Source organism: Protopterus annectens, chromosome 3.part0 (genome assembly GCF_019279795.1).
Source record: "Protopterus annectens isolate FY-2018-M chromosome 3.part0, PAN1.0, whole genome shotgun sequence".
Classification (NCBI taxonomy): domain Eukaryota; kingdom Metazoa; phylum Chordata; order Ceratodontiformes; family Protopteridae; genus Protopterus; species Protopterus annectens.
Genome location: NC_056731.1, coordinates 660,082,494 through 660,110,161, shown reverse-complemented (window position 1 = coordinate 660,110,161; position 27,668 = coordinate 660,082,494).

The window sequence follows — 27,668 nt, the reverse complement described above, 5'->3', positions numbered from 1 at the left end:
AAATATTATCCTTAAAACTGGTTTAACTTATGCATGAGTCATACAGTCAATAAGTAAATATATTGCGTCCAACCAGTAAAACTGAAAAACATCTGCAAGAAAAAAAGATACGAGTTTTTGTTCTTAATAATTTAAGATATCATTGCTGCTTTTGGCAATCATGCCCATGATCACAAAAAAGTGAAATAATTAATGGTCACAGTAATATCACTTTACAATCCCTAACCCCAAATCACAAAACTGGCCCTAGTAAAGTATTTTAAATTGCTGCTTTTGTTCACTGCCACAATTCCCAACACTGATCCATGTGATGGCCATAGTAATGTATTTCAATTTGCTATTGTCATTCACTAATTCAACCAAAAATTCCAATCATTATAATGATCAAAATAAAGTGAATTATGATCATATCTCAGATCACAGCCAAGTTGCTATTACATATTTGAGACATGGATTTCAAGCAATTCCCCTTGAGAGAGGATTGTAGCAAAGCCTGAAAACTGAACCTTGAAATCTATGTTAAGAATACCTAACAACTTAGTTATAAACAGAGGATACTCGATCATAACTCCCTGTACTACAGTGCTTCAGGTGTTCTAATGTACTACTAGCTAGAAAAAAGTATAGGAGTGTGAATATTTAGTACTGCTACACAGACAATTGCCAGAAACTAGGTTCTGATGGTGTAAAGGCTTTACATATTGTTTTAGGCACTGAAATTTGGTTTTGACTACACTGAAATGGTTCCTCAGCTAGAAGCTGGATTATTTTATCTTTTTTTCTGTACCATTAGATTTTGGTAGACAGAATACTATCTCACTGGTATTGCATGACAGTTTTCCCAAGACTCCTATATACTTCTGAAAATGGAGGATAACATTTTTAGATTCATTCAATTAATCTTACATAATGAGCACCACTGTCATACAATTAATAAATCTACCAAACTTAATGCACATGCAAGAGTCTCTTTCCTTCTTAACACTTTTATGTACAAGTAAAAGGCTAATACTGTCATCCACTGAAGGATCTTCTGCACTTCAAAAGCACCTGATACTCATTAAAAGGCTCTGTTGACAATCTCCTTGTCAGACATCCATGCACCTTTGCAGTATCAAAAAAGGCATTTGCCAAATTAACCCCAGCAAACTGCAATACAATCCCACAAAAATCAAATGTTCCATTCCCAGTCTACAATCTTTCTGAAAATCACTCAAAAAATACGAGGAAAACTTTTGAATGTCAGTGCTTCAAAACTACAGGATGAACCTTACCATGTTTCTCCCCAGCCTTAACCTCATGCAACTGAATTACCTTTAGGCTGTTGTTCTTACCAAACTCAGAATATTTCCTGTAATTTTATATAGTTATTTACATCAAGCAGCTATTGTTTTGTCTCTTGTCAGAGGCAGCTAATTCTATTACTAGTCATCATTAACCCATCGCTTACCTAGCCTTATATTCCTGCTAGCACCTCCTCTCTCATTCTCCAGTTACTGCTGAACTCTACCTCATAATCTCACTTAGTAGTTCTGAAATTAGTGCTTAAACATCTGGCAATTACTGTACCTATCCGTCAGCCTAAATGTTAACCATGTTGTACACTACTGGTTTTAGGTAAAACTTTACCATCATTTTACTTTGCTGTTTATTGGTGAATACTGTTGCTGATTGGAATAATTGCAGTATAGTGCTGTTGCTGGTAGGTTTGCACACTTTTTTACGCATTCTTGTTTATGCTTTCTTGGGTACATGACAAATAAATAAGAGGCATACTCCCCAATGACAGCTTTACTGAAAAAAATTGTCTGAAAAAAATGCCGAAAATAATGCAAACTTAAAAATAAGTGCTTTTGTAAGAGGGCAACACCAAGATTGCACAACACTGGAGAAAAGAGGCAATATCTGTCTCCCTATCTTTGGTATTCATTGATCTTGCAATAATGACAATCTCCCACTTACCCTTTTGAAATGCATTCCTTTTAATTTCGCAGAATGCATTCAAAAAGAATGACATTTACACACAGACAGCATTTCTGAGTCAGACCTGAAAAGGGTCCATGGACCAGTGTACCTACCTACTTATCAAATGTAAATAAATAAATAAGAATATTCCAGATTAGAAGCAGGATCCAAAAGCTTCTTCTCAAACTATATTAAATATATTTTCTCTTGTACAGTTAAAGTTGTGTTTTGAATTTTATCACTCTTTCATTTACTATTTGATTCACTGTAAGTTAACAACCATTTTATATTCTAGCTAATACTCACATTGCTTCATTTACTGCTGAGTTACTTGTATCCTTTTTTGCAACTCTGCTCTGCTAAATTAGAAAATATTTGCATTATTTCTCTGCTCACTGATGTACACCTTTACATTGTTATTGTACTGTAATTTGAAAATAGAGGTCTACTGTTTATTCATATATAGCCAATTTTATAAGGTCTCCTGTACTCTGAACCCTCTCATTAGCTGCATTATGTTTAACTGATGATTCATCTGTACTTCTTTAATGCTCTTATTTTTTTATTTACATGTCATGGATTTTTTTTTATCCACTGGTCTATGACAAGGATCTCCTACCAGCAATCTGGCCTTTTGCCTGTCCAAGCCTCCCAACGGAGAACTTTTCTTATGTGCAGGAGGTTTTAGTTCTTAAAGAAGCATAAAACTGATCACCAATTCCACATGGTACCAGGGGCTCCATATGGGGGACACTGTACATAGGTTACCTGTTAAGTACTCCCACTGTGTTTAACATCCTGTGGGGGGGGGGCTCTAGTAGTTTGATGGGAAGTACCTGTACCCCTCAATTTTTATCATATATAGTTAAATGGCACCGGTATTCCTAGAGGCCTAATTTGTAGGGGTTGTATTCAAATGTCGGAAAAGATGCAAATATCTGTGACCTGCTTTGGACATGTAACATGGAAACCTTGGTCAACAAATAATTTTATTTTTCTGTATATTTTCTCCCCTCTGCCTGCTGACCATTAAGTCTTGCCACAGGTATGTGGCCCATTCTTTTCCCAGTGGTCAGGATCATCATCAGATCTATTAGGTCAAGAACCTGTATGGGGGTGATCATCTGGGCAGACATCAGGAGCTGTTGTGCTATCAATGGCATCCAGGTACCTGAGAACATGTTTCTGTTACAGGCCCCCCTCCCTGGCAGTACATGCACATCAGCATCACCACAGAGACTGAAAACACTATCATCACTTCCACTCATGCATACACCTTCATATGCAGAAAGTACAGTTGTGTACACTTACCATAAATGTAGATGTTCGAGTGTATTCACTGTTGCAGTCATCACAATTGGGTTATCCGCCTGCAGGTAGCCCTCAGTCGGCCCAAATACCAGAGTCTTGGGATTTCTGCATTAGATGCTGTAGCCTCTTCCATGACTTCAGGTCGTCAGGGGTATAAAAATGGCAGCCAACGCCATTACATCAGTTTTTCTTGCCCCAAATGTCAGGAGCCCCCAAATAGGAGGCTAGTATATGGTGTGGAACACCACCAGTAAAAAGTAAATACCACTGCCATTAAAAATGGTCATAGAGAGGATAGGTAGAAGGATAGAGAAAACCAGGGGACTGGAGGGAAACCAGGACTGCAACAGTGAATACACTCGAACATCTACATTTATGGTAAGTGTACACAACTGTACTATGTTCTTCATGTTTCACTGTTGCAGTCATCACACTTGGGTTGATTCCCAAAGCTGAGGAAAGGCGGAGGCAGTCAAGAAGTGTTAGAGCTGGCTAGATGGCCTTGTAAGACTGCTGTAGCAAATCCAGCTCTGGATTTAGAAAAAATAGGTAAGTGGCAATGTTTGGTGAAGGTGTGCAGAACTCCAGGTTGCGGCTTCCAGAATGTCCCTGGTAGGGACTCCCCTGAGAAATGCTGTAGAGGTGGAAGTAGCCCTAGTGGAATGTGTTCTGATCCCCTGTGGGGTAGGTTTTCCATGGCGCTTGTAGCAGAAATGGATGCAGTGTGCTATCCATTTGGAAATGGTTTGCTTTGAAATGGCCTTGCCCTCTGCCCCTGTAGCAAAGCTGACTAGCAGCTGGTCAAATTTTCTGAAATGTTTAGTCCTGTCAAGGTTGAACCTGAGCTGTCTGTGCACGTCCAAGAAGTGCGGGATCCTTTCCCCTTTATTCTAAGGATTAGGGAAGAAGCTTGGTAAAGGGATGGATTGGTTTAAAACCACATTGGACACCACCGTAGGCATAAAGGACTGGTTAGTCCTGAGAGGAAACCCCGCCAGCATGAAAAAAGGGTTCCACAGCCATTACTGCCTGTAACTCAGACACTCTTCTTGCTGAAGTAATAGCTAGAAGTAAGGCTGTTTTCCAAGAGAGGAATTTTAACTCTGATGAAGCAGCAGGTTCAAAAGGGGGAAGGATGAGCTTTTCCAGTACAAAGTTAAGGTCCCAAGCAGGGGGTGGGTGCTCTCCTAGGGGGCCTTAAGTTGTTAACCCCTCTCAGGAACTGTTTGATGAGATGGTGAGAAAATAGAGGTGGCTCAATATTATAATGAGCTGAAATGGCAGAGGCATTAATCTTAATGAAGGAGAAGGATAGGCCTCTGTAGAGTAGCTCTGCTAGGTAATCCAGGATTTGAGGTAAGGAGGGCACTGCTGTGTCCTTTCCTTGAGACTAATTCGAAGAACAATATCTTTTCCTTTTTTCAGCATAGGATTCCCTAGTACTAGGCCTTCTGGCCTCAAGAATGACATCCAGCACATGATTGCTGTGGGTTGCTGGTGGTGTATTCAGAGGAGGGTTTGCAACTGTGGATGCAAAATCTGTCCCTCCTGCTGAAACAGCAGGGAAGGTGTCTGGTGAAAGTGCCAGGATGGCACTGTTGTCAGACTGCATAAGAGTGGGTACCAGTGCTAGTGTGACCAGTCTGGGGCAATAAGAATTGCCCTTGGCCTGTCCTGTTTGATCTTGAGTAGTACTTTTGAGAAGAGTGGCCGAGGGGGAAAGGCATACATTGAGAGGTTTTCCCATTTGAAGGATAGGGCATCCACCTTCCAGGCCTTGCTGTGAGGGTTCCTGGTGCAGGATTTGCTCAACTGGTGGTTCTTGGGGGAGGCAAAGAGTTCCAGCTCTGGTGTCCCCTACTGCTGGATTAGAATGTTGAAGATTTTGGGCTCCAATTTCCACTTGTGTGGGTCTAGGAGATTGTTGCTTAAGTTGTCTGCCAGTGAACTTTGTTTGCCTGGCAGGAATTGAGCTTGTAGATGCACTTGGTTGCTCAAGGCTGTGTTCCACAGGGTCATGGCTAACCTGCAGAGTGGGTAAGAATGGGTTCCCCCCTGCTCATTTATGTACCACATAACTGTGGTGTTGTCTGTTTTTACCAGCAGCTGTCCTGGAAGGATTAGGTATTTGAAGGCTGTCAGAGCATTCTGTACAGCTAGCATCTCTTTTTGATTGATGTGCAAGAGAATTTGTCCTGGGCTCCATTTGCCCTGAATGCATTTGCCTGCCATGTGAGCCCCCCATGCATAGTCTGATGCATCTGTTGTCTGAGTCTGGGCAGCGAGGGGTTGAGTGAAAGGCAGTTCCTTGTTGTGGTTGCATGCTTCTGCCCACCAAAGGAACTCTGCCCTTAGACAAGGTATGAAAGGAATAATTGTTTCTAGGTCCAGAGAATGCTGGCACCAAAGACTTTTTAAGTACCATTAAAGTTTCCTCATATGCAGTCTTGCATATGGAATTATCAGAATGCATGAGGCCATTAACCCTAGGGATTGCAGTATTTTCCTTGCAGATAGCTGGGTTTTGGTGGCCATTTGTTTGAAGTAGTTGGTCAAATAGACCTGTTTTTCTGGAGTGAGAAATGCCATCTGGGAAGTTGTGTTCAAGCTTGCTCCCAGGAATACAATTTTTTGACTGGGCGCCAGTTGTGATTTCTTTTCATTGATTGTGTACCCCAATGAAATTAGGAGTCTTTTTACAAATGCCAAGTGCTGAAGCTGCAATTCCTGACTGTCCACCTGAATCAGGCAATCGTCCAAGTATGGGAAAATTTGGATATTTCTCTGCCTGCAGTATACAATGGCTGGAGCCAGGCACTTTGTGAATACTCTGGGTGCAGTAGATAAGCCAAAAGGAAGTGCAGAGAACTGATAGTGCATAGAGTCTGCCTTGAAGTGTAGATATTTCCTGCAAGACTCCCTTATGGGGATGTGCAGATAAGCTTCTTTTAAGTCTAGGGTGACTAACCAGGCATCCTTGGCTAGCATAGGGAGAAGCTGTTGCAGGCTAAGAATTTTGAATTTTGGGACCAAGGTGTTGAGAACTGCTAGATCCAGGATTGGGTGTCAATAGCCCTCTTTTCTGGGCACCAGGAACAGTCTGGAGTAGAAACCCTGCCCCCTTTGTTCTACTGGAACAGGTTGAATAGCCCTGACATTGAGTAGGGAAAGTACTTTATTTTGAGCCTCTGCCCACTGGTTTGCAGGAAGGTCTTGAAACCCGCTTGGGGTTGGCAGTGAATGGAAGAAGAATCTGTACCCCTGGGATACAATGTTGAGGACCCATCGGTCCTGAGTAATGAACATCCAGTTTTTTTGAATGAAGGGCAAGTTTTCCTCATGGGGTGCAAGTAATTGGGCAGGGCTGGGAAGGATAATTGAAAAGTCATTGTGAACTTTTTCCATAAGGGGATGGCTTACTTTTTGAGGTGGGGGCACTCCACTGGTTAGATCTCTGCATCCCCTGAGACTGTAGTCTGGGTGGTCTGTTTCCCCTGGGTTTGGACTGAAAAGGCCTGAAAGGGGCTGGAAAGGACCAGTTTTTAGAAGGCCAATGCCTACTGAATCTAGGTGGCTGCACTTGTAAGAATTCTTTAACAGTTTGCATAGATTTATCTTTTTCTTCCATCTTTTTAAGAACCTCTCCTGCTTTGGTGCCAAACAAACAGTCCTTATTTAAAGGAGCATCTAGTAATTTTGATTTGACATGATCTGGCAAGTTTTGTTCCTTCAGCCAAGCATGCCTTCTCAGTACAGACACAGTGACTGCAGCCCTGCAAGATGCTTCTAGTGCATCAAAGCCAGACTGCAAATTATGCTTACTAACTTGGTTTGCAGAATGCATTAACTCTTGTAAATCTTTATTTTCTGCACTATCAGGAAGTAACACCATTTTTTGTTTAATTAGTTCCATAACATGTTGCTGGTACTTCAACATGTGAAACTGGCAAGTCAATGCCCTGATGGCAAGAGTTGCAGAGGTATATACCTTCTTACCACATGTGTCTAAAGCTCTGGAATCCCTGTCTGAAGGGGTAGGGTTTTTGGCTGGAGTAGCCTTAATACCTTTAGGTCCCTGGGAAATGGTCTCTCTGGATCCACAGTAGGATTTTTAAAGAGACATTTGTGAGAATCAGGTACTCTGTAGTACCTGTCAGGTTTTCTAGGGGCCAGTGGTAAAGTGCCTGGAGTAAGACTAGATTCCATGAAGACATCATCTACAACATCCAGGACAGGGGGTATAGCTGGAGGCCTGTGCTGAGGCAACTCTAAAAATTCTCTGAATCTCTTTTTGGACTGAGGGTAGTCCTGGCATTCCCAGCAGAAATGCTCTCTCAAAGTATGGAAGGTTTCACCAAAAGAAAAATCCTCTGGAGGGGAGGCAGAGGGAATGGATTCCTCTGCATCTGAATCCTCATAGGTTGATAAGGGTATGTCCTGGTAATCAGAAGGGTCAGAGTCATTGGACTCCTGGTCTGCAGAATCAGAATGAAACTCAATTTTTTGTCTATTAGCAGGGGAAGGCTGGCTTCCCCTAATTAGGGTAATAAGGTCTTCAGCCATTCTAAGCATTTGTTTTTGTGGCATGGGAGCTTGAGCATGGGCTTTGGGCATCGGTTTTCTGGCATAGTGCGTACTCTGGGCTTGAGAAATGTGGTAGTTTTAGCTAAAAACAAAGTTGTTGGTTTAATTCGAACATTGGTAGGTCGGAATATACCCTGAGAAGCCGGTGCCTGCACAGCGGCTCCGGACCCATCCAAGGTAGAGGCATCCACAGGTTCCATAGTTGAAGAAGCACCTCATGGCATACCGGACTCCGAATGGTTCTCAGCAGAGGCCTGCGAATCTGTAGAAGCGGGCATCAAGGGCTGCAAAGGTGCCTCACTGAGTACCGGTGGACTGGCAACTAGCTTAACAGAAGCATTGTCCACAGTTTTGGACCTATGCGGTCTGTCTCTGTCTTTATCTTTACGTTTTTTCAGAAGATCGGTAGCCGGATGGCTTGTCGAAGCCATTTTGGAATATGGAGAATGAGAGCGAAAGAATTCAGTGACAAAGATAGCCTGACAATGAATGGTTCAGGCATTAAACAATGCACAAAACCGACAGCGAGGGATGTCGTGGTCTGGACCTAAACAGGTGACACAGTAAGAATGAAAATCTCTGTGAGGTATTTGCTTTTCATAGGCAAGACAATTGTTAACTTTTTCTGACATCAGTTAGAGCAAGAAAAAAGGATCCCCAATGGGGTACTTAGCTTTAGAAGACTTCAGGTTTGAAACTCGAAAAACAAAAATTTCAGGTAGCGGACAACCGGCACTTGCAAACTGCTTCTGCTTCGGGCTCCTTCTCGGCAAAAAAGACTGATGTAATGGTGTCGGCTGCCTGTTTTATACCTCTGATGACCTGATGTCATGGAAGCGGTGACAGCATCGAATGCAGAAATCCCAAGACTCTGGTATTCGGGCCGACTGAGAGCTACCTGTAGGCAGATAACCCATGTGATGACTGCAACAGTGAAACACGAAGAACATCAAGGGTTACTGTCTCTAGCTTGGGCAGTCAGTGTGCATGGCCCTCCCTAAATTGGACCCCATGTTTGGTGTTCATCATATCTCTGTCTGCAACACCAGAGTGAAAGACAAAGCTGACTGCAGACCAAAAACCACCATCCCAGGACAGGCACTTCCCATCTTCCTTCCCAAAACTGACAGTCACCTAAGCCTCTAATCAGACTCAGGTTGCCTGGGCAATAGTTAGCACTTTATTCCTCTATGCCACTGAGCTGGTAAGGGTGCAAGTCAGGGTGGGCAAATGCTTAAGCACAGGTAGTTACACATCAAGCTGCTCAAGGCCAGATCTCAACTGGTAGATCATTACTCTACCAACAAGAAGGGGCACTCCAGGAATAATTATTTCTGTTTGTCTTGAGAGATCTCTGCCACAAGAAATCAATAACTGCTCTCTTCCATTTGGATGGGGCTTTCTAGCTACCCAGAAGCCTTTTTCCTGTGACAAACTTTTTATAGGCTTCTTAGCTCTTTGCAGTGAAGCTAGCTGTGATCATATTAGATGTACTGCACAATGCACACTCTGGGATGTGCAGTATCTGTGTTGATAATATTATCTGGATCAGGGATGATTTTATGTGATGGTGTATTCTGATTTCATTTTCTTGGCTTCTCGCATGATCAGTCCACATGCAGAATGGACCACTGTTCAGCCATTCCAGCTATGTCCTGTTTCGACGTGTTGTGTACTGACTTGCACCAGACCAGCATTTCATTCAAGGAATCTGGACATTTCCTTATATCTTAAAAATAGCACTGGTAATTGACCTTGATAAATGCTCTCCAGTCCTGAACTTTTCATTTTTAGCACAGTTCTACACAGACGATCGTTTATATGGAGCTACATTGTTCTTTCAGTGAACATGACATCTATGATGTACTTCAGTCCAGATTTCAGACTTGACAAAGTGCTGAAACAGACTCACAAGGGTTCAAAATGACCTACTACAGTGTGGTAAATACTATTTGATCTCTCATCAACCTTTGACACAGATGGTCATAGGCTCTTTTTGTAAAAGTTAACATTTCTCCTATGGTATCTTTGGTGAGGTTCTACAATGATTCACCTCCTAATTTTTCTAACAAAAACTAGCTTCTGGTGTTATTTCATCATCTTCTTATACCCTTGACTACAGTGTACCACAAGCTTATATCTTGGATCCTGTATTGTTCAATAGGTATACATTGCCATAGAGAAATTTATACCATCACTGCTATGTTGATGACACAGTTATGTCTCTCCTCTCCTTAGAAGTCTATGCCAGTTGGAAATTATTTGGGAGATGATCAGGAATGCAGCCACCAATGGATGATTTGTAACAAGCTAAAGATCAATGCTTTCAAAATAATTACCATTGCAGTTCACAAGACACTTCATAATTACAATGCCCCAGGTCTGACCCCCACTATACTCTATAGAAACGACAAGGACGAATTTGCGGCAAAGATGAATATCTTAGGTGTAATCTTTGATGTCAATGTGTCTCTTAAACCCCAGTTAAAAGCACTCTCATCAGACTAAACAAACAACTCTGAGGACAAATAAAGTCTATAAAAGCCAAATTTAAGGTAAATTTGGCCTCCGAGGCCAATGATAACCATAAAGGCAGTCAATAGCTATGTCCACAAAATCAAAGGCAATACACAATTGTGTGCAGAGCTCATTGAAAATGGAACCACCTATACTGAGCCAGAAGATACAGCAAAGATACTAGCCGATAAATTCAGCTCCAACTTTACCTCTCTGTCCCCTTCAACCTTCCTTCAGGAAATACCATCAAATATATCTCCCCCTGATATCACTAGGGAACAGGTCCTTAATGCTCTATCTAAGGCCAAGAACACTGCATCAATGGGCCCAGACAATATCCCAGAATGCTTTCCAAATAGCATGAAACATGATCTATCAGGCCCTCTGGAAATGGTATTTAACTGTTGCCTCCAAACAGGCTTTGTGCCTTATGAATAGAGAACAGCAACAGTCATCCCTCTGCACAAAAGTGGGCCATCTACAGACCCTGCAAACTACAGACCCATAAGTCTCGATAGTCTTACATGTGAAGTCATGGAAAGAATTATGATGGAAATCATCAATAGTGGTATAGTAAACCTCCAGACACTGGATCCAACCCAGTTTGTTTTTTCAAGGGCAGGCCATGCCTATTTAACCTGGTGGACTTTTTTGAGAAAATCACCAAAGCAATGGATGAGGGCAAAATGGTTCACACTACCTAGGTGCCAGGATGTTAGAAATGAGAGTCCACCTCTACAAAGAGGGCAATCACAAGTGGAGTCCCTCAGGAATTGGTCCTTGGATGGCTCCTTTCTGGCATTTGCTTCTCTGAAGTCAAGACCAATTCTGATGGTCTCTGGCTGACTAAATTTGCAGATGATTGCAAATTAGAAGCTGTCATTGAATCCCACACTGACACAGACAAACAACTAGCATCAGAGCCATGGACTAAAACTAAATGCCAATAAATGCATAATAGTATCCTTTGGGAAGTCATCCACCCCTGGTAACTATAATATTGACAAGACACCCCTTAGAGTTGATCCAGTAGTCAGGGACTTAGGGGCACATATAGACAGTAATCTAGCTTTTGACCATCACTTGTCTACAGTAGTGAAGAAATTATTCTATGTTGTGCAACTTATAAACAAAGGTATGGCATCTAGGTCCAAGTCATTGTTCCACTGTATTCGGCATTCATCAGACCTATCATTGAGTACAATGCTCACTTTGGAATGTGCCTAACAAGGCATATCCAACAACTGGAATGTCCACAAAGGTTCCTCACTAAAAGAATACAGGACATAAGTAAAATGTCCTATGCAGACTGCCTCAAGGCCCTATCCCTATATTCTGTCTCCTACAATCATTTGAGGGGAGATCTATGCCTGGCATACAGGGCACTGTCCGACCCTGCTCTAATGGATCTCCTGTATATCCACAAAACAAAAAGCACCTGAATTAATCTTTCTAAAGACATAAACTTGCCTGTGATATAAATACAACCTGCTGGAGAAACAGGTACTGTATGTATCCCAGAGGCTATCCTGTCTCTGGAACAGGCTCCCCATATATATATATATATATATATATATATATATATATATATATATATATATATATATATATACATATATATATATTAAACAGAGTTCCTTCCTAACCCAATTCAAGTGTAACCTGGATAACTGGATGGGGAACAGGAATTTATCCCTGGTTTGGCACTTATGTCTCTAATGGACACAGGCCCCTGCTTGTAAATGTTTCATTTCCCAGGTCCCTGCTTACACTTAACTTGTCAGAGATTTGGGATGCATGGCTAAGCTTAAAAAGGTCCTTGTGGCTATTAGCCTAGTAAACACCTATGAACCTAAGATATTGTCTCATATTATTATTTGAGTTTCTTTCTTGGGAATATTCCCTTCTCAGGCAAATTTTTCCATCCAAATTCAAGGATATCTCATTGAGGTTTATGCTCTGGCTTATGTTTGCTTGGATAATTGCAACTCTTTGCACATGGCACTCTAGATTAAGAATACGACAGCTTGTAGCTGGTAGAGAATTCTGTTACTCATCTTCCTACAGCTTCTTATCACCAGCATGGTATGTCACTGCTGTAGAGTCTGATTCTGCTGCCTGTTCCATCTCAAATTAATTAAAACTTCTGGTTAACTTGGCCCTACATGACATGTTGGTAGCAAAGTACCCTTCTCGTACCCTCTGCTCTGCTACAGGTAGGTTTAAGAGACTGGTTTGATTTGTTGACTATATAGTCATTTGTCTTCTGGTCCCTATACCTTTGGAACATAGTACTTCAAGGACGCCCCTTCTTTGAGCACATTCAAGAGGTACTTAAGGATGCACCTATTCAATCTGACATTTAAGTAGTGACGTTTTAAATATTAGTGTTATGTGATATTGCCTCTTTTGTACAATTTGTGTTTATTCATCTAAGTCATATCATATTACTGCTTGGACTGATGTCATGCATGTTTTACTGGCCTGCACTATGATTAATTTTTAAGAACTTAAATTAGAATTTGACCTTGAGTTTGAACTTGAATAAGTGGGCACAGTGCCTCAGCTACAGCTGTAATCACCTTCTACAGATGAAGATTTAGTAATCCTGTCTGATTAAGATTTCCAGTGTTGAAACACCACAGAGTATGAACTGGTCAGCACAGAGGAGCATGAGGTTTTCCTTCTGTTCTGCTCACTTCAGCAGAGTGATGTGGAAATTATGGCAGACAAGTTCTCCCTCTCAAAGGACGTATCATTCCCACATGACTTTCCTCTGATACTTTTAATCTCATGACTGAGAAATTAAAAGAAAAAGGACCACCATTCAATCTGAGTGCCCTTTGAGGCTGAAAAGGGAATGATTTCAAGCTCACTTTTGTTTAGTGTTTATTTATTAAATTTAATTCAATTTTGCAGCCTTGTGTGACCAGCGTCTTTTCTCTTTTATTGGATACTTTTGTTTTCGCTGGTCACTTTATTTGGTGGCTTAGGATATATATATATTTTCTAATGATTTCAAGTTGTAGCATCACTGGCCATGCATATAACTATCTGGGTACATGCCAAGGATGTCCTCTCTCTTCCAGTGACAAGCAGCTCCACCTCTGTGCCTGGCTTCTCATGGTCATTAATTACTTCCACTGGATGTTCTGCTGACAGTCTGAGAGGCGATGAATGCTGCCAGAAAGCCTTCCATCTATCTGGCTTAAATGAAAGATCTACAGCTGGTAGGTGTCCCCTGCTCTCTTAGCTAGGCATTCTGAAAGTGCTTTTGGCTTATCATTTACACGTGTATGACTTGGTTTTCAGAGATTCCACAGTCAAGATGGGTGGCTAATACACTTCTGAATATTATGATCTTGCAGAAGGCTGTTTGGCTCAGATCTTACTAGGTGTTTTCTTAAATGGGTTCTGCATTTTTACCCATCATTACAAAACTCTGCTTCTCAATGAGATTTAAACATCATAGCTATTGGACATGTTCATTCTCTGCTACAGCCTGCTGGTTTTGTGGCTCTGAATTTAATGTTTTAGAAAATATATTCTGCTGGCTATCTCCTCTGCTTGCAAGATCAGCAAAGTTCATGTCCTTACTCTTAAGAATCCTTATTTCATCTTTCTCAAACACTGGATACCTATTGGTGACAGCCCCTCTTTTCTTGCCAAAAGTAACATCAAAACTGTCCTTAGCTACTTTCATTGCTTGCTTCATAAATGTTGTCATTTTAGCATCTATTCTGTGGTCACCTGGTCACCATTTCATACTTTATCAAGATCAACTGATTTCAGGAGCTAGATCATCCTTCTGAACACTTACCATCATGTCTTTACTTGATGCTGGCCTCTTGGGGCTTTAATGTACACTGCAGAGTATTCTTCCCAGCAGCTACACACTGCTGTCAACTTTCAGTCACATACAACAAATATGAAGACACCATATCAATTAATCCATGAGAAAGCCTTCTACACTGGGTATATATTATGCACCGACCATCTCCCTGGTGCCTGGATGGCCTTTCCAACCTGTAGCTGTAGCTGTAGATGCATTTTCCTGTAAGTCAGGTATTCAAATGTCTAATGTATTATCAAATGCTTAACTTTTGACTATGATGGCTTGCAGGGGATAGCAGGCACATTGCTTTCTACTTCACACATTATTAGATTAAATTATTAGAAATGTTGGAGATGAAAAATTAGGGGGATGGCTATCTGAATAATTACTCCAGATGCTGTTTGAGTGAATTCTGATTACCTGGAAAAGGGGAATCAGCAAAGCAAGCCTCAGTCAATGAACCATGATGTGAGGCTGCAGCAGTGAAATGGCAGAAACAGGCCAGCAAAAACTGCAGTTATCTAGAATTAACAATAACAGCACATCACCCTATGATTGGCAAGATACTTAAAATAAATGCCAAAGGAGAGCAACATATGACTCATGTAGCCACAAGTAGGAAAGAGGCTAATGCTGCCTTTACTGGACATTCAGGCGATGTTTTAGTGCTCCATGGAGAAATGAAATAAGTAAAATATCAGACTACTGTTACAGAAGCTAATTTGGAGCAGCCTCTGAAAAAAATAACTGATGCTGAAGATGGTGCCCAGAGAAACGATATATGACCTACTTAGATTCCAGCCAAAGTAGAAGGGGGCTTATGTGTGAAGTTTACCTACAACATGATTGGTCCTCTGCTCTTTTCCCTTGACATTAATGATCTAGCTTGGGATATTTCTCATGTTAACTGCATACTTTATGTTGATGATGCTGTCTTTTTTTCCAGGTCTATCAGACAGTTTTTCACTCTTACCACTGATCTCCAAAGTGACTTTGCTGCCATGTGGAACTGGCTATTGCATAATAAACTGCCTGCAAATACTGTTAAAACATCTATTATATTTTTTCACATAGCTACAAGACTAAGCAGTTCTTCCAACATTTCTATCACTGACCCCACGGGTACCTTACTGACTCTACCGATACATCACTGAACGCACAGGTACTGCTCTTCCCTTCGTTATCTAGCAAAGATATCTAGGTCATCGTTTAGATCCTCAATACACCTTCCATAACCACAGCAATTTCCAGATAAATAAACTGCTACCCTAACTCAAGATATTATACAAAATAGTAAACCTCCATATTGCAGAGACTGGATGTGCTATTACCATTAATGTCTTAACACCTAGATTAGAACACACCCTTCCTATTACTGCATTCTGGCCTGGACAAAATACTTCCCTTCTACAATGCACTAAAACAAAGTTCTCTGGTTTATACAGTTCTCTAACTTAAGGAAACAGCATTGTACTACCTTAATGAAATCTAAGTGGTTACCAGTTAATCCTAGAGCTTTTCTTCCTATCAATATTCTAGCCTCCAAAATTTTATATCACAAATATTATCTTCTGCAAAATAATATAGCTTTTAGGAGCACCATTCACTCTCTGCATGGCCCTGATACTACGCAGCTCCCCATTTTCTCTGGCCATATGTGAAAGGTCATGCCTTGGCCTCATGTAACATGATTCCCAGACAGACAGACAGATGATATATTTATTTTTTTAAATGTTTATGTATACTCATCTAACAAATTAAAATGAATGCACATGCTTCAGAGAAACTGGATAGACCTACCTTGCATGGTATATTTGTACAGCCAGTTCACTTTTCTGTTTTACTTTAACGGATCATAACTGCACCAATGAGTTAACAACAGACAGGTACTGATCCAATGTATTTAATAATAGTCCACTGTGTTGCTTTCTTCTGAGTACTTAATAAATGCACATTGTGATGCTCTATGTCACCATTATTCTTAAAATGCTGTTGCTTCTATACTTATTCAGCTGTTTCATTACTTGCTACTATTATTATTGTCCAACTATTTGATTTCATCTTGTTTGGTCTTTGTATCTGTAGGTACCTCTCTGTCTTCTGACATGACTGAAAAGGGTCTACAGATGAGCTTATCTATTTGGTTAACAAATGTAAATAAATGAAAAACAGACTAGATTGGATGAAAAGGCTGCCCTAAAAGACAGGACACTTACGTTGTTTGTCATTGTGGCTACTGCTGGTGCAAAACAGCAAAGAAAAGAAGGGTACAGTCTGGTTTTCACTGTATGCATTAAAGGAACAAAGTGTTATTTATTGTGGAAGATTGGAATGATTTTGAAGTGTAACATTTAAACAGCTACACTTCCCAGCAAACACAAAAATACAGCAAATTCAGTTAATTCCAGCTATGTGTCTACGCAGGACATGACGGACCTAAAAAACTTTATTATCTTGTTTAATTCAAGGAATTCTTCCCAGTTGGTGTAAAGGCATTCCTGCAAGTGCACAAATCAGTGGAATGCTTGCAGCTCTGTAAAATGTGAATTCAGTCCAATGAAATCGAAACTTTGGTTATATCCGAATGGGAATAACAAAAAGAATAAGAAAGTACAGTTGTGTACACTTACCATAAATGTAGATGTTCGAGTGTATTCACTGTTGCAGTCCTTACTAATGGGTTATTCGGCTCCCGGTAGTCCTCGATCGGCCCGAGTACCAAAGATAAAGGATATGACGTCGGCTGCCATCGGTTGTATAGGACGTCAGTATCCTTGATACAAAAGGAGGCAGCCGATGTCACCTCCTCAGTTTTTCTTACCACAAATGTCAGGAGTCCCCAAAAATACAAGGCTTAGCCAAAATATAAAGCATCCTTGGTAAACTTAAACCAAATAAAGCCTGCACCTTAGGAAAGGAGAGCAGGAGAAAACCAAAACAGGGGGAAGGAGAGAGGGAAACCAGGACTGCAACAGTGAATACACTCGAACATCTACATTTATGGTAAGTGTACACAACTGTACTATGTTCATCGTGTTTCACTGTTGCAGTCATAACAAATGGGTTGATTACCAAAGCCCAGAGAAGAGGGAGGAGGTACCAACACAATCAAGGATTGGAGAGAATGCCCTGCAGAACAGCAGTGGCAAACCCCGCCCTGGATCTAGAAAACAAAGGCAAATTATAATGCTTTGTGAAAGTTTGTACAGAAGACCATGTGGCAGCCTCTAAAATGTCTTTAGTAGGGACACCCCTTAAAAAGACTGAAGAAGTGGGAGCTGCTCTAGTTGAGTGGGTCCTAACCCCTTGAGGAGGAACCTTGCCATGAAAGGAATAACAAAAAGTAATACAGTGTGCAATCCATTTAGAAATGGTTTGCTTAGAAATTGCTTTGCCCTAAGCTCCAGGAGCAAAGCCGACCAATAGTTGATCTGATTTCCAAAGATCCTTAGTCCTATCCAGGTAGAACCTGAGCTCTCTGTGTACATCAAGAGAATGCAGGATCCTTTCCCCTCTATTTTGGGGATTAGGAAAGAAGGTAGGAAGGTGAATGGATTGGTTAAGAGTCAAGCTAGAAACCACCTTCAGCATAAAAGAAGGATTGTTCCTCAGGGAGACACGATCTGCATACAAGATGAGAAAAGGCTGCACAGCCATCAAAGCCTGCAGTTCTGAAACTCTCCTTGCTGAAGATATAGCCAAAAGGAATGCAGTTTTCCAAGAAACTTTAAATTTGCAGTGACAGCAGGCTCAAAAGGAGGAAAAGTGAGCTTCTGCAACACAAAATTAAGGTCCCAGGCTGGAGTAGGAGCCCTTCTGGGAGGTTTTAAGTTGCTAGCACCTCTGAGAAACATTTTCATCAGGGGATGAGAGAAAATGGACTGCTCAAAAGAACAGTAAGCAGAAAGAGAAGAAGCATGGATCTTGACAGAAGAAAAGGAAAGCCCACTCTGAAGCAATTCAGCCAAATATTCCAGGATCAGAGGAAGAGTAGGCTGAGAAGAAGACTCCCCCTTTTTTTTTTTTGCATCCAAAGAGAGAATTTTTCCCATTTGCCAGAGTAGGATTTCCTAGTGCTAGGCCTCCTGGCCTCACAAAGTACGTCAACCACCTGCTGAGAAAGGGGAGAAGAAGTAGATGGAAACATACATTGAGCCATGTCGCCAAATGAAGAGTCTGAAGATGAGGATGCAGAAATGTTCCCCCTTCCTGAACCAAAAGATCTGGTTTCAGAGGAAGATGCCACGGAGGAAAATGGGAGAGACTGTGATTCAGAGGGTACCAATGCTGCTTGGGCCAGTCTGGAGCTATGAGAATGATCCTTGGTCTTTCGTCCCTGATCTTCAACAATACTCTGGGAAGAAGAGGAAGACGAGCAAAGGCACAAACTTAAAGTAGCGTCCAAGGGAATGACAGAGCATCCACTTTCCAGGCTTTGCTGTGATGCTGTCTGGTGCAACAAAGTGGCAGAAGGTGGTTATCCGGGAGGAGAAAAGATTCACCTGCGGAGTTCCCCAACAGTGAATGATGCTGCAAAAGACAGTTCTGTTGAGCTGCCACTCGTGAGGATCCAGGGTTTGCCTGCTCAACTGGTCTGCCAAAACATTGAGTCTTCCTGGAAGAAACTGAGCTAGAAGATGTAGGCCCAATGATGCTGCTGTGGACCATAGAACCATGCTCTGCCTGCACAGGGGGTAAGAGTCCCTCCCTGTTTGTTGATGTACCACATGACTGTAGTGTTGTCTGTTCTTACTAGCAGATTTCCAGGAGCAAGAAGATGCTGGAAAGCCAGTAAGGCCTGGTGAACTAATTAATTCCTTCAGGTTTATGTGCAAGTGGATCTGGTGGCCATTCCAAAGTCCCTGTACACACCCGCCATCCAGGTGAGCTCCCCAGGCGTAGTCCAATGAGTCTGTGGTCAGGACTTGACTTGCAGGAGGTGGATGGAAAGGCATGCCCTTGTTTTGCAAACAGGCTGTCGCCCTCCATAGAAACTCTTTCTGCAGACAAGGAATCAGAGGGATTATAACATCCAGGTCCTGGGTGTGTTGACACCAAAGATTCTTGAGGTACCGTTGCAATTTCCTCATATGCAGCTTTGCATATGGAATCATGAGAATACAAAAGGCCATGAAACCTAGAGCTTGCGGGTATTTCCTTGCAGGGAGCTGGGACAGGCTTGCCAAGTCCTTGAAGTAAGCTGAAAGAGTTTTCTGCTTCTCCTGGGTGAGATATATCATCTGGGCGGCTGCGTTCAGACTTCATCCCAGGAATGTTATCTCTTTGGTTGGTACCATTTTCGACTTTTGCTCGTTGAGAATGTAACCCAGGAAACAGAGAACAGTCCTTACAAATTCCAAATCCTTTAACAGCTGCTCCAGAGACTTTGCTTGAACAGACTGTCATCCAAGTAAGGATAAATCTGGATTTTCTTCTGCCTGCAAAAGGCAATGACTGGAGCCAGGCACTTTGTAAAAACTCTGGGAGCAGTAGATAAGCCAAAGGGCAGTGCAGAGAATTGATAATGTTGCTTGCCCACTCTGAAACGAAGGAACCTCCTGCAGCTTTCCCTGATAGGGTTGTGCAAATAAGCTTCTTTGAGATCTAAAATTACCAGCCAGGAGTCCTTGTCCAACATTGGCAACAACTGATGAAGAGTGAGAATTTTGAACTTTGGAATCTCCAGGAAGGAGTTCAGGGTGTATAGATCTAGGATAGGCCGCCAGGTGCCTTCTTTTTTTGGCACTAAGAAAAGTCTGGAATAGAAGCCTTGGCCTACCTGCTGAGCAGGAACTGATTCTATTGCCCTCAGATGTAACAGAGACAAAACTTGTTTTTCCACTTCTGCCCTTTGATTTGAAGGAATGGCTGGGAATCCTTTGTGCGTGGGAAAGGTATGGAAAGAAAATTTGTGTCCTAGAGATACAGTTCTGAGTACCCATTTGTCATCTGTGATGGTGACCCAAACCTTTGCAAAAATCGCCAACCTTCCCCCCAAAGGAGACTCTGGGCAAGCAGGAACAAGCAGAAGTTGGATAAAGTCATTGAGAATGCTTGGACTGAGATGCGGGCTTAGAACTTCCTGACTTAGACATGGAAGCATACCATTGTTTAGTCCTTTGAGGAGTAGCCCCCTGACCCCTAGCAGATCTGAAACCTCTGGTCCTAGAACGGTTCTGTCTGCTAGTAAAACATCCAGCTCTTAGAAGGGTAGTTCCTGCTAAAATGAGGAGGTTGAACCTGCAGAAAGTCTTTAACTGTTTGCATGGACTTGGCTTTATCCTCCATCTTCTTGAGCACCTCCAGAGTATTACCAAAAAGAGTGTCTTTGTGTAAAGGTACACCCAAAAGCTTTGCCTTGACAAGCTCTGGAAGGGGCTGATCCCTGAGCCAAGCATGCCTCCTGATAACAGATCCAGTAGCTGCAACCCTGCAGGAAGCTTCAAGAGCATCAAAACCACAGTGTAAAGAATGCTTGTTGACAAGACTGGCAGAATTCAGCAACTCCTGCATAGATTTATTCTCCGCCAAGAGCGGCACATTTGAAATGTTTGACTTAATAGCCTCCAAAGTATGTTGCTGATACTTGAGCATATGAAAGAGACAATTAATAGACCTAACAGCAAGAGTGGCAGAAGTATAAATCTTCTTACCCCACCTGTCCAGATCCCAAGCCTCTTTATCAGAAGGAACACGATTACTGGTAACAGTAGCTTTAACCCCTTTAGGCCCCTGAGAAATATCATCTGGGTTAGCCAGAGGATTTCGGTAAAGACACAAATGAGAATCAGGAACACTATAGTACCTGTCAGGTTTCCTGAGAGCAGGAGGAACAGAGTTGGGGGTCAAGGAATTTTCCAGAAAAACATCATCCACCACCTCCAACACAGGGGGAACAGCCGGAGGCTTGTGTTGAGGCAAATCCAAGAATTTTCTGATCCTTTTCTTAGATTGAGAATATTCTTGACCTTCCCATTTAAAATGTTCCCTATGAGTATTTGAAGTATCCCAAAAGAAAAATCTTCTGGAGGAGAAGCAGAAAGAATGGATTCCTCTGCATCAGAATCCTCAAAAACAGAAAAAACCTGAGAAGCCACCTCTTCAGCAGCAGAAATGCTAGAAGACTCAGAGCCTGAAAAGATAAAGCTTCTGGAGAGAGACCCCTGCCTCTTTTGGAAGGAGAAGGCTGAGAGTCCCTAATAAGAGTCAAAAGATCATTAGCCATTTTAACCATCTGAGATTGCAGGGAACAAGGAGCAACTGGAGCCTGATTCTTCACAGGATTGCAACTAGAGGATTTACCTCCTTGGTGGAAGGACTCAGGAGGCTTGCTACTGAGGAGGTTGTCGGTATGTGCCTGCTGTCAGAATGAAAAACACTGAATATATGATGCATGTTTTCAGTGTTGAAGTGTAAGGAACATACACTTTTTAAGACTCAAAAATGAGGAACATTTCTCTTAATGAGGTACACTTGAGAGGTATGGTGCATATGTAAATTTGTCTCAAAAGAGCAGTTAAATTGTATGTGTGTCCTGGGAGGCTGTGACTACTCGATAAGTTCACGCCACTCTTGTAATACAATATACATTATTACTGTATTCTACAGGGATCCCACTTCATACCTTTCTGCTGGTCAGTGATAATGAAACTTTGATTGGTTTGTTATAGCTATATTCTAAATTATGTTTTACATGACTGGTTTGTTATATCTAAGTTCTAAATTATATTTTACATGATTGGTTTGTTATAGCAAAGTTCTAAATTATGTTTTACATGATTGGTTTGTTACAGCTAAGTAAAGTTCTATATAATGTTTTACATGATTGGTTTGTTATAGCTAAGTAAAGTTCTATATAATGTTTTACATGATTGGTTTGTTATAGCTAAGTAAAGTTCTATATTATGATTTACATGATTGGTTTGTTATAGCTAAGTTCTATATTATAAACATCCACATATGGTCAGAAATAATTTAATAACAAGCAGCAAGTAGGACAGACCAATTGTTTCTGCAAGAAAATATTTCTTACATAATTTAGGAATGGTTTTACATAATTGTTTATTAAAGGAAATTTAATAAATAATAAATTTTAATTTAATTTTTTAATTAATTAAATTAATTAATTAATTAAACAAATTTTTAATTAATAATAAATTAATACATTTTGTTTATTTAGCAAACTAAACAAATGTTTAAGAAGAGATTATTAGAACATCTAAGAGACATAAGGCTAGGCAAAATAAAGAGCCCTTTAGCCCAACATTTTAAATTGTATCATAATGTTAATTCTGTAGATTTAAAAGCTACTATTTTAGAACAGGTACAGGGAGATAGAAATAGTGACTATGTTAGAAATGTGTTGTTGTATAAAGAAACACTTTTTATTTTTAAATATGGGACTTTGATTCCACAGGGTCTGAACACAGACTGCTGTTGGAAATGTGTTATTTAAATTGGTTTGATATGTATCTTTAAAGAGAATTCATTTTATAATGATGTAATCACATAATGGTTATATTAATTGTTTAATTGGCAACTGTGGGGTGTAAAGGATGGGGTTTTGTATGATGAATGTACTTCTTGACGACTTATGTGAAGCCGAGGCGCTAGAGTGCTATTTCATGTTTGTGCCACTGTTTTGCACTATTTCCTGCTTGTTATTAAATTATTTCTGATCATACCTGGATGTTTGTTGTGTTCATATACTTGGACTTTTGTTGTTTGATGTTCTACATTATGTTTTACAGAGCATACCTTCATCACTGATGAGCAGTCTGCTGTTACAACAAATACTAATGCCTAGCCCGTGAATTCTGTGATCATATATGACAATCTGAAACCATCTAAGGAAGAATATGTCATGTTTCCATAGCATTTTCTGTCAGAAGAATTTTATTTGTTTGTTTTTAAATGTTGTCAAAACATTTTGATCCTCTTGAGTTACATGTATCGTGTCAATGCCCAGTCCAACTTCCCTTCTTCTATACACAAGGGTACAGCAGGAATGCATAGGAACAAAGGTGCAGAACTTCTCTTACAAGATAAAAGGTGTTTGTCTTCTTCATTCTGCCAGATACCTATTACTTTCCCATGTCACAGACTAGACACATTTAACTAGCCTTTCAGCAGCTCATCTCTAAAGTAAGCTGACATTCTGCTCTGACATCCTTGTGGCTTATTCCTAACTGTAGGTGCACAGAATTTCTGAGTACCATCAGATGATACAATACCTCTAACTGTGCCTTATAACTGGGATGGGTGCTGGCATCATTCTCTCAATGCTGCACCAACACTCACTGCACTGTTATGTCTTGGGATCATTGCTATTGTCATCAAGGAGTTACTACTACTGGTTATATTACTCTGGCTTGTTAACTGCTGCAAACGTAATGTCGAGCTACATTGCAGGGACCACATGTTGATTATTTAATCTGTGTCATCACTCGTGTATCTCAAGCTTAAAATGTAAGTTACCATGCACTGTATGGTAGTATGCACATTTAGCTGAATTAGACAGTGAAGAATATGGTGGCTGCCTTTCCTGATCAGTCACATATCTGTATGCAATTAGGGCAAAGAATGCTAGAATACTGTGGTATTCATGGTGTGTAAATGACTACATAACGGCACATAAATGAGACTTAAGATGTATGTAAAAATCAAAATCAAACATGGTAGAGTGATTTAGAGATTTGTAAAACCAGAGCTGTAAGCCACAGTGCTCATCTATTCTGAACAGCAGGATTTCCCAGTGTTGTGAAGCTTTACTTGTGCTAATATGCCAGGAACAGCAGCAGCCATTGCTGACAATGGTTAGTCTTGGAGGCAGTGGACATGATATCACGCAACTTCAACTTCAGCATCACAGGAAGGTCTACTAGAGGACAACATATCATCACCTCCATGACTAGGATGCTGTTAATTTCAACCATGTGAACAGTGATACAATTTGGGAGTTAGACATGTAACACCCACACAGACAGTCAAGAAGCATACAATGGTTGTCAATTTCTGTGACTATAAAGATATGCAGAGCAATTAACGACCCTTGTTAGGAAGAACTTCCAGCCTTTGAAAGGGAACGGGTTAGGAATTTTTGCAGAGATCAGCCTTGTGGATTCTACAGCAGTTATTTGATGTGATGCTGCAGCAGGTAGGGACATATACAGTTTACACAAACAGCAGAGGAGAGATCCAACACTACATGGGGAGCTTACAATATAACCCATTTTCCATAAGGTCCTGGTGACAGTGATTGTACCTGCAATACCATCATTGCCTCACCTACTCCACATTCTGACAGATCAACCAGAAGATCTTTCACTCCATCAACCGCCATGTAGTTTGCACTGCACAATGTGTTATATGCAATGCATTTGTGCACCATACAGGCAATTCCCTTGATTCCCACATCTGCCATACATACAACCTCCACCAGTGTTTCCTGTATGTGGCTTCTCATAGGATCATCTAATTGGTAGGTGCGCACATTGCCAAGTAAATAGGCCAGGATATATAGTTCTCATTTAAACAGGCAGCAGTCCATTTATACTGGTGTCCACTGTTGGGTGTTACAGGTGAGGGTGGACTTGCCTTGGAACCATGTATAATGACTTCCAATGATAACCACAGATTATGGCTGATACTGCATTAACACCACACATCTACAGACATGGAACGGTGCTGAAGATCTGTTTTGACTCTTAAAGGGATGCTTCTACTGCTTGGATATATCTGGTAGCATGCTGCAGCATGCACCTGAGACATGCACACATTTATTCCTGGTGTGCTGTATGATACAAAGTATGGTAGTACACAAACATCCACTCCTTGGAATGATGCAATACAGTTTGAAATACCTTCTGCAGCATGGGATGAGGAGTCAGGCTCACAGTATTTGGAGGAACTGGCTGTAGTGGTATTCCATGCAAAGCAGACTTGGATGCACTATATGGTGAAACTGGCAAAGAGGTAGTATCTGGTCCACAACTAAGGACCATGCTAAAGACAACACAGAAAAAAAAATGAATGCATATATTATCACACCCAAACTATATCTTACAGTGTATTGCCTGGTCACACTGTGCATTAGACGTCATCGCATCTACTCGGACCATAGAGTGAGCAGGGCAAAACCATCATCATCTGCACACGGGAGGTGCAGCACAGAGAGAGGAAACAACAGTGCTATCATATTTGTAAAGTTCATGTCAGTTGGATGCAGTAGCAATTCAGGTGATAGTAGGTTAGTGAGAATCAGCGATTACAACCTCCAGTGGTGGGGTGGAGTGCTATGTCACAAAAGCTGGCCATGTGCATCAAGTGTCCCTACAGTTTCAGGGTTTGATGCTTTCTGCATCACGGGTGGAATAACACTTTGGGAACAAGCCAGAGTCCCATTATGTTGCACTCCATGGTGTGAAGAAAAAGTCAAGCAACTCTGACCATCACCACTCTAAAGTGATGGTACTCCACTGGTCAACAAGGGACAGGGATAGTGTGTAACTGTGTGAACCACAGAAGTTGGCCTGGTGAAGCATCACAGTAATGAAGCCTGATAAGCAATGACAGCCATGACCATAACATTAGCCATGCATATCTGTGGTGGCATCATACCAAGAGGTGATAGTGAGGCAGTCTCCGGATCAGTGTATGCTATGTTGTCTGTACACCTGGCATGTCTGGTATGGTATGCAGAGGCACAGTAAAATGGAGTTTCAGCCTGCCATATGGGCTCACCAGTGGAAGCTATTTGGGCTAACAGTGACCTAGGAATGTATGTTATCTGCAAGTCCCTATATGTCAGGTCACTGTATGTGCTGCAACTCATCCCACAAACCGTGCACTATGACACATTCTCATGCACATTCATCTTTGCCATGGTGTGTTTGTACCTGTAACTCTGACGTGCACATCTGTTAATTCATCATAGGTTCATAAGTTGGACCCTTACAAGCTTAGCCATGCACACCAAACCATTTGGATCCAGGGTATCATGGGTATTTATGATGGGAGGGCATGTTAGTATGGAGAGAAATAAGGATATGTAGAGGGGTTTGATTAGGATAATATTTTTCTTATTGACAGCCTCTGTTCATAATGGACATAGGGGCCAGAACATGGGTTAAATATATGATTTCCCATCCAACTGTCAAGATCTCATTAGTGGCTAACTGAGGCCCTCCATATAGTCAACTCCTGTACAGACTGAATGGGGCTCACTCTAAGAAGGATGTGCAATGTTAAACATCTATGAAGCCAGCAGTTCAGTCTGCCCCTGCATCTGTGAGTGCTATGTGCATAACCTCTACTGTTATTGCCCTAACAGTGCCACTGAGTCATATGACAGTGCCATGTGCACATTGTCCTCATTATCAGCCACTGTTAACCTCCTGACATTAAGCATGTGCTTGCCCTGGTTTGGTAGAGCCTCTGCCAGTGGGACCTGTGAAAGCATGAGAATAACATCTCTTCTCCTCTCTTCTCCAAATGCACAGCATGCATACTGGGACACGGTAGTTGTGCGGAACACAAATGAGCACATACATACCTTGTGTTGCTGGGTGTTACAGCTACAGCACCAATGTACTTGGAAAACAGATATGCAGAGGTGTTGTGTTGCATAAGCCCTTCTTACATGCAGCTCACGTACAATTTAAAAATCTACTTGTTACAACTAACCTAGTGAATCTCCTACAGGCACTCATGCAGATGTCTCCAAAAAAGCTTCCACATTACAGACACTGTGAGGTATAAGAATTCACTATCTTAACCTGTACAGGTTTGTCATGAACTTTTTGACATCTGCAAAACCAATTCCATGTTGGTGGTTGCACCTGGAGATGTCTTGTGACTTGGTATTACCATGCGCTATCATATCAGTGTACCTGTTCTAATGTCCTATCATGACCTTCCTTAATACCAATGTCTTGTACCACTCCCTGCCTTATCCTGGTTGTAGACAGTTTTGTCAGTTTTAACCTTGTCCAGGATGTGCCTACCATGTGTATGTGTGTGTTTTGGGCCTGCAGTAACAAATTCATCTCCTGGTTAGTGAACTTTATCCACCTGCTGCTCTACTGGATGCATGGCAAGATTTGTACATCTGTGGATTACACATCAGTAAGAGTTTGTGTGTGTGTGTGTGTGTGTGTGTGTGTGTGTGTGTGTGTGTGTGTGTGTGTGTGTGTGTGTGTGTGTGTCTTTGCGTGACTGTCCTTGTCTGACTCCTAATACCTCAGCACTGCACTGCTTCTTCCATTTGATGGCTGTGCACCTGTGTACTGTCATACTGTGACTATTTTCATTCTGTCCCATGCCAGCTGTAGCAATGGACATGTTATCACTGCCCACCACTGTGAAGGGATATACTGTGAAGGGATATACTGACGGCAGGTAGTGCTGTACCCATCCTGTACCACTCCCCTCACTCTATATGCATAGCTTTGCCAAC